Here is an 8,020-nt window from a genome sequence, read left to right as displayed (position 1 = left end):
TCAACTCATCAAAGCGTATATTCCAACTCCGAGATGCTTGCACCAGTCCATTGATGGATCGCTGGAGCTTGCACATTTTGTTAACACCTTTCGGATCGACAAAACCTTCTGGTTGTATCATATACAACTCTCCTTTAAGAAAACCATTAAGGAATGCAGTTTTGACATCCATTTGCCAGATTTCATAAAATGTGGCAATTGCTAACATGATTTAGACAGACTTAAGCATCGATACGAGTGAGAAAAACTAATCATTTTCAACATCTTGAACTTGTCGAAAACCTTTCGCAACAAGTCGAGCTTAGTAGATAGTAACACTACTATCAGTGTCCGTCTTCCTCTTGAAGATCCATTTATTTAACATGGCTTGCTGATCATCGAGCAAGTCAATCAAAGTCCATACTTTGTTCTCATACATGGATCATATCTCAGATTTTATGGCCTCAAGCCATTTCGCGGAATCTGGGCTCATCATCGCTTCCTCATAGTTCGTAGGTTCATCATGGTCAAGTAACATGACTTCCAGAATAGGATTACCATACCACTCTGGTGCGGATCTTACTCTGGTAGACCTACGAGGTTTTTGTAGTAACTTGATCTGAAGTTTCATGATCATCATCATTAGCTTCCTCACTAGTTGGTGTAGGAATCACTGGAACTGATTTCTGTGATTAACTACTTTACAATTCAGGAGAAGGTACAAATTACCTCATCAAGCTCTTACTTTCCTCCCACTCACTTCTTTCGAGAGAAACTCCTTCTCTAGAAAGGATCCATTCTTAGCAACAAATGTTTTGCCTTTGGATCTGTGATAGAAGGAGTACCCAACAGTTTCCTTTGGGTATTCTATGAAGACGCACTTCTCCGATTTGGGTTCGAGCTTATCAGGTTGAAAAACTTTTTCATATAAGGATCGCAACTCCAAACTTTAAGAAACGACAACTTAGGTTTACTGTTAAACCATAGTTCATACGGTGTCGTCTCAATGGATTTAGATGGTGCCCTATTTGAAGTGAATGCAGCTGTCTCTAATGCATAACCCCAAAATGATAGCGGTAAATCGGTAAGAGACATCATAGATCGCACCATATCCAATAAAGTGCGGTTACGACGTTCGGACACACCATAACATTGTGGTGTTCCAGGTGGCGCGAGCTGTGAAACTATTCCACATTGTTTTAATTGAAGACCAAACTCATAACTCAAATATTCGTCTCCGCGATCAGATTGCAGAAACTTTATTTTCTTGTTACGATGATTTTTCCACTTCACTCTGAAATTCTTTGAACCTTTCAATTATTTCGGACTTATGTTTCATCAAGTAGATATACCCATATCTGCTCAAATCATCTTGTGAAGGTCAGAAAATAACGATACTTGCCACGAGCATCAACACTCATTGGATCGCATACATCGGTATGTATTACTTCCAATAAGTCAATAGCTTGTTCCATTGTTCCGGAGAACGGAGTTTTAGTCATCTTGCCCAAAAGGCACGGTTCGCAAGCATCAAATGATTCATAACCAAGTGATTCCAAAAATCCATCTTTATGGAGTTTCTTCATGCGCTTTACACCGATATGACCCAAACGGCAGTGCCACAAATAAGTTGCACTATCATTATTAACTTTGCATCTTTTGGCATCAATATTATGAATATGTGTATCACTACGATCGAGATCCAACAAACTATTTTTATTGGGTGTATGACCATTGAAGGTTTTATTCATGTAAACAGAACAACAATTATTCTTTGATTTTAAATGAATAACCGTATTGCAATAAACATGATCAAATCATATTCATGCTCAACGCAAACGTAAAATAACATTTATTTAGTTTTAACACTAATCCCAAAAGTATAGGGAGTGTGCGATGATGATAATACCAATCTTGGAACTACTTTCAACACTCATCGTCACTTCCCCTTCAACTAGTCTCAGTTTATTCTGTAACTCCTGTTTTGAGTTACTAATCTTAGCAACCGAACAAGTATCAAATACTCAGGAGCTACTATAAACACTAGTGAGGCACACATCAATAATCTGTATATCAAATATACCCTTGTTCACTTTGCCATCCTTCTTATCCACCAAATATTCAGGGCATTTCCGCTTCCAGTGACCATTTCCTTTGCAGTGTAAGCACACAATTTCAGGCTTTGGTCCAGCTTTGGTCTTCTTCACGGGAGTGACAACTTGTTTGCCATTCTACTTGAAGTTTCCCTTTCTTTCCCTTTGCCCTTTTTCTTGAAACTAGTGGTCTTGTCAATCATCAACACTTGATGCTCTTTCTTGATTTCTACCTTCGTCGATTTCAACATCATGAAGAGCTCGGGAATCGTTTTCGTCATCCCTTGCATACTATAGTTCATAACGAAGTTCTAGTAACTTAGTGATGGTAACTAGAAAATGCTGTCAATCACTATCTTATCTGGAAGATTAACTCCCACTTGATTCAAGCGATTGAAGTACCCAGACAATCTGAGCACATGCTCACTAGTTGAGCGATTCTCCTCCATCTTTTAGCTATAGAACTTGTTGGAGACTTCATATCTCTCAACTCGGGTATTTGCTTGAAATATTAACTTTAACTCCTGGAACATCTCATATGGTCCATGACGTTCAAAACATCTTTGAAGTCCCGATTCTAAGCCATAAAGCATGGTGCACAAAACTATCAAGTAGTCATCATATTGAGCTAGCCAAACATTCATAACGTCTGCATCTGCTCCTGCAATAGGTCTGTCACCTAGCGGTGCATTAAGGACATAATTCTTCTGTGCAGCAATGAGGATAAACCTCTGATCACGGATCCAATCCGCATCATTGCTACTAACATTTTTCAACACAATTTTCTCTAGGAACATATCAAAATAAACATATGAAAGCAACAACGCAAGCTATTGGTCTACAACATAATTTGCAAAATACTACCAGGACTAAGTTCATGATAAATTTAAGTTCAATTAATCATATTACTAAAGAACTCCCACTTAGATAGACATCCCTCTAATCCTCTAAGTGATTACGTGATCCATATCAACTACACCATGTCCGATCGTCACATGAGATGGAGTAGTTTCAACGGTGAACATCAATATGTTGATCATATCTAATATATGATTCACGCTCGACCTTTCGGTCTCCGTGTTCCGAGGCCATATCTGTTATATGCTAGGCTCGTCAAGTTTAACCTGAGTATTCCGCGTGTGCAACTGTTTTGCACCCGTTGTATTTGAAGGTAGAGCCTATCACACCCGAGCATCACGTGGTGTCTCAGCATGAAGAACTTTCGCAACGGTGCATACTCAGGGAGAACACTTCTTGATAATTTAGTGAGAGATCATCTTAAAATGCTACCGTCAATCAAAGCAAGATAAGATGCATAAAGGATTAAACATCACATGCAATCAATATAAGTGATATGATATGGCCATCATCATCTTGTGCTTGTGATCTCCATCTTCGAAGCACCGTCGTGATCACCATCATCACCGGCGCGACACCTTGATCTCCATTGTAGCATCGTTGTCTTTACGCCATCTATTGCTTCTACGACTATCGCTACCGCTTAGTGATAAAGTAAAGCAATTACAGGGCGTTTGCATTTCATGCAATAAAGCGACAACCATATGGCTCCTGCCAGTTGCCGATAACTTCGGTTACAAAACATGATCATCTCATACAATAAAATATAGCATCACGTCTTGACCATATCACATCACAACATGCCCTGCAAAAACAAGTTAGACGTCCTCTACTTTGTTGTTGCAAATTTTACGTGGCTGCTATGGGTTTAGCAAGAACCGTTCTTACCTACGCATCAAAACCACAACGATAGTTTGTCAAGTTAGTGTTGTTTTAACCTTCGCAAGGACCAGGCGTAGCCACACTCGATTCAGCTAAAGTGAGAGAGACAGACACCCGCCAGCCACCTTTAAGCATGAGTGCCCGTAACGGTAAAACCAGTCTCGCGTAAGCGTATGCGTAATGTCGGTCCGGACCGCTTCATCTCACAATACCGCTGAACCAAAGTATGACATGCTCGTAAGCAGTATGACTTGTATCGCCCACAACTCACTTGTGTTCTACTCGTGCATATGACATCTACGCATAAAACTTGGCTCGGATGCCACTGTTGGGGAACGTAGTAATTTTAAAAAAATTCCTACGCACACGCAAGATCATGGTTATGCATAGCAACGAGAGGGGAGAGTGTGTCCACATACCCTCGTAGACCGTAAGCGGAAGCGTTATGACAACGCGGTTGATGTAGTCGTACGTCTTCACGATCCGACCGATCCAAGTACCGAACGTACGACACCTCCGAGTTCAGCACACGTTCAGCTCGATGACGATCCCCGGACTTCGATCCAGCAAAGTGTCGGGGATGAGTTCCGTCAGCACGACGGCGTGGTGACGGTGATGATGTTCTACCGGCGCAGGGCTTCGCCTAAACTCCGCGACGATATGACCGAGGTGGAATATGGTGGAGGGGGCACCGCACACGGCTAAGGAACGATCACGTAGATCAACTTGTGTGTCCTAGGATGCCACCCTGCCCCCGTATATAAAGGAGCAAGGGGGGAGGCTGGCCGGCCCTTGTGGGCGCGCCAAGGAGGAGGAGTCCTCCTCCTAGTAGGAGTAGGACTCCCTCTTTCCTACTCCTACTAGGAGGGGGGAAGGAAGGGGAAGAGGGAGAGGGAAAGAGGGGGGCGCCGCCCCCTCTCCTAGTCCAATTCGGACCAGAGGGGGAGGGGGCGCGTGGCCCATGCTGGCTGCCCCTCTCTCTCTCCACTAAGGCCCATAAGGCCCATTACTTCTCCCGGGGGGTTCCGGTAACCCTCCGGCACTCCGGTTTTCTTCGAAAACACCCAGAACAATTCCGGTGTCCGAATATAGTCGTCCAATATATCAATCTTTAGGTATCGACCATTTCGAGACTCCTCGTCATGTCCGTGATCACATCCGGGACTCCGAACAAACTTCGGTACATCAAAACTTATAAACTCATAACAAAACTGTCATCGTAACGTTAAGCGTGCGGACCCTACGGGTTCGAGAACTATGTAGACATGACCTAGAACTATTCTTGGTCAATAACTGTAACGCCCCGGATGCAATTTTCCATATTCGTAACTCCAACTCTTGCCTTTTCCGGAGGTGTGTTATTTTATTTCCTTCGTGGTTGGGTTTTTGTCTGTTGTTTTGCATTTTGTTTTTGTTATGCATCTTGTCTCATAGCATCATGCGCATTGCATCTGCATGTTTTCATAAAACATGCATCCGTTGTTAGTTGCCGCTTCTTCCTCGTCTCTGTTGACCTTTCTCAGAACGACCATTCTGTTGTTGCCCGACCGTTTGACCCTCTTTGCACAATACTCAAAACCCTTTGTCTCCATGGCGTTTCGTCAAACCCCTCTCGCGTGCGTCCGAAAACTCCCCTAAACCCGACCCGGGCAGTCATTACCGTTGTGTCCGGATCATCCCCTAACATCTACAAAATATCTCTGTTTTCTCTTTTGGACTCCCTAGCTATTTTTTTTTCGCAACCGTCCATTTTCGATCCGAGGGACCGAGATAGCCCTTAACCTAATCTGTGGGGTATATATAGTCCACCCTTAGTCATTTTGGACAAACCCTAACTTCTAGGCAGTTTGTCCCTGCCGCCGCCGCCGCCTCACCTTCCGCCTAGGGATCTCCCCAGATCCTTCTCGCAGCCACCCACAGGCCAGCCGTCTCCCCTCGATCCCCATCCCACCAGTCCTTCCGATCCAAAAATCCACCAACCACAGCCGCCACCTCCTCGGTTCCCGAGGCCCAGCCTCCTCTTGATCTCGTGCGTGAGCACGCGCCCGAGGAGCTCGAGCAGTGGAGCCCCGATCCCGCAGCGCCAGGCACCCCTGCATCTTCCCGTGTTTCCCGTGCGCGCCACCCAAGCAGCAACAGCAGATGAGCACCGCCGGCCCTCCTCTTCCTCCTGTTTTCCCTCTCTTTCTCTCCTCACGGTGGCCTCTCTCCTTCCCAGGAACGAGCAGGAGCTCGCCCTTGCTCCATGCCGCCGTCGTCGTACTGCTTCGCCTCGTCCACGCCATGGCCGCCCGAAGCTCCCTGCCCGGCGCCGTGGATGGCCGCCATGGATGCCCTTGCTCTGCTCCGAGTCAACCGTTCCGCCGTCGCCCGTTCGTCCCGCCGGATCCGCGAAGCCGCCGTTCGGGACCCTGTCTGTCTCCCCTGCATCACGCCCCATCGCCGTGCTCCTCACCGACGCCGTCCGCGCCCTTTCCTGCCTCGGATCCGGCTGGATCCACCTCCTCCTCCAGCCACGGCCCTTCCTGGCCGGATCCCGCCGCCGCGCTGCCGCCAAGCCAGCTCGCCGCCGCTGCTCTGCTTCCTGACGAACAGAGCAGCTCGCTCGCCCGCTCGTCCCCGCTCGCGTTGACCGCGCTGGCCAGCTGCGTGGGCTGCAGCCGCAACAAGCCCCCCCAGCCGGCCTGCTGCCTCCAAGGCCCAGCGCCCCGCTTTAGCCTCTCCACCGACCGGCCCATGGCCCATTGTGAGCAGCCGCCAAACCCCTCCTGTGTACTGTTGGGCTAGTCAGTTTCGGCCCATTTCTGTTTTTTTTTCAGTCCTGCGATTTTGCTAATTATCCAGTGATTCAGCAGTTTTGCAGTTTAGTCCCCCTAGTTCATGCATTTAATAACTCACAAACCGTGCATCGGATTAAAATGTTTTATATATGAAACTGGCTCAGAATTTTGTGTAGATTAATAATATCCAACTTTCATTCATATTTAAAATGTTAAAAATGCTGTCTGCATTAATTTGCTCCTATGCCATGTTAAAATGATTTAATTCATAACTATTTAACCGTAGCTCGGAATTAAATAAACTTTATATGTAAATGGGGTAGAATTTTGCCTAGTTTAACATGGTGGCCTTACTTTGCATGTTTAACAACCCTAAAATCGTGTTTAGGGCAGAACAGGACCAAACCTAATTTATGCTCATGAGGAGTTTCCGGAATTGTTGTTCGTTGCTTCCGGCCTCATTTAAACTTGACTAGATAGGTAGTTTTACTTTGCTTCACCTCTTGCCATGTTAATCAACATTTAATATTGTTGAGTACATAAACGAGATCAAACTAAATAACGTGTCGTGGTGTTTCATCAATATGCAACTCGTTGCGTATTGAGCTCCACTTAATTTGTAGTGTTGTTTGTTGCACTTTGCCATGCCATGCTTCATTAAACCGGACATGCATCATACTCGTTTGTGCATCATGCCATGTTGTTGTGGTGGTTGTTTACTATGTTGTGTGCTTCTTTTCTGGTGTTTGCTTCTTCGGGTTGGTTCCGATAACGTCGAGGTTGTGAGGATCCGTTCGTCTACGTCCGTTTGTCTTCTTCATGGACTCGTTCTTCTTCCTTGCGGGATTTCAGGCAAGATGATCATACCCTCGAAATCACTACTATCTTTGCTATGCTAGTTTGCTCGCTCTTTTGCCATGCCAATGCTACGATGCCTACCATTTGCTTGTCAGCCACCCAAATTGCCATGTTCAACCTCTAACCCACCATGTCCTAGCAAACCGTTGATTGGCTATGTTACCGCTTTGCTCAGCCCCTCTTATAGCGTTGTTAGTTGCAGGTGAAGATCGAAGTTTGTTCCTTGTTGGAACATGGAGATGTTGTTCCTTGTTGGAACATGTTTACTTGTTGGGATATCACAATATATCTTACTTAATTAATGCATCTATATACTTGGTAAAGGGTGGAAGGCTCGGCCTTATGCCTGGTGTTTTGTTCCACTCTTGCCGCCCTAGTTTCCGTCATATCGGTGTTATGTTCCCGGATTTTGCGTTCCTTACGCGGTTGGGCTATTATGGGAACCCCTTGACAGTTCGTCTTAAGTAAAGCTCTTCCAGCAATGCCCAACATTGGTTTTACCATTTGCCGCCTAGCCTCTTTTTCCCTTGGGTTTCGCGGACTCAAGGGTCATCATTATTTTACCCCCCC

Source organism: Triticum dicoccoides, chromosome 7B (assembly GCF_002162155.2).
Source record: "Triticum dicoccoides isolate Atlit2015 ecotype Zavitan chromosome 7B, WEW_v2.0, whole genome shotgun sequence".
NCBI lineage: Eukaryota > Viridiplantae > Streptophyta > Magnoliopsida > Poales > Poaceae > Triticum > Triticum dicoccoides.
This window is presented reverse-complemented; position numbering follows the sequence as displayed.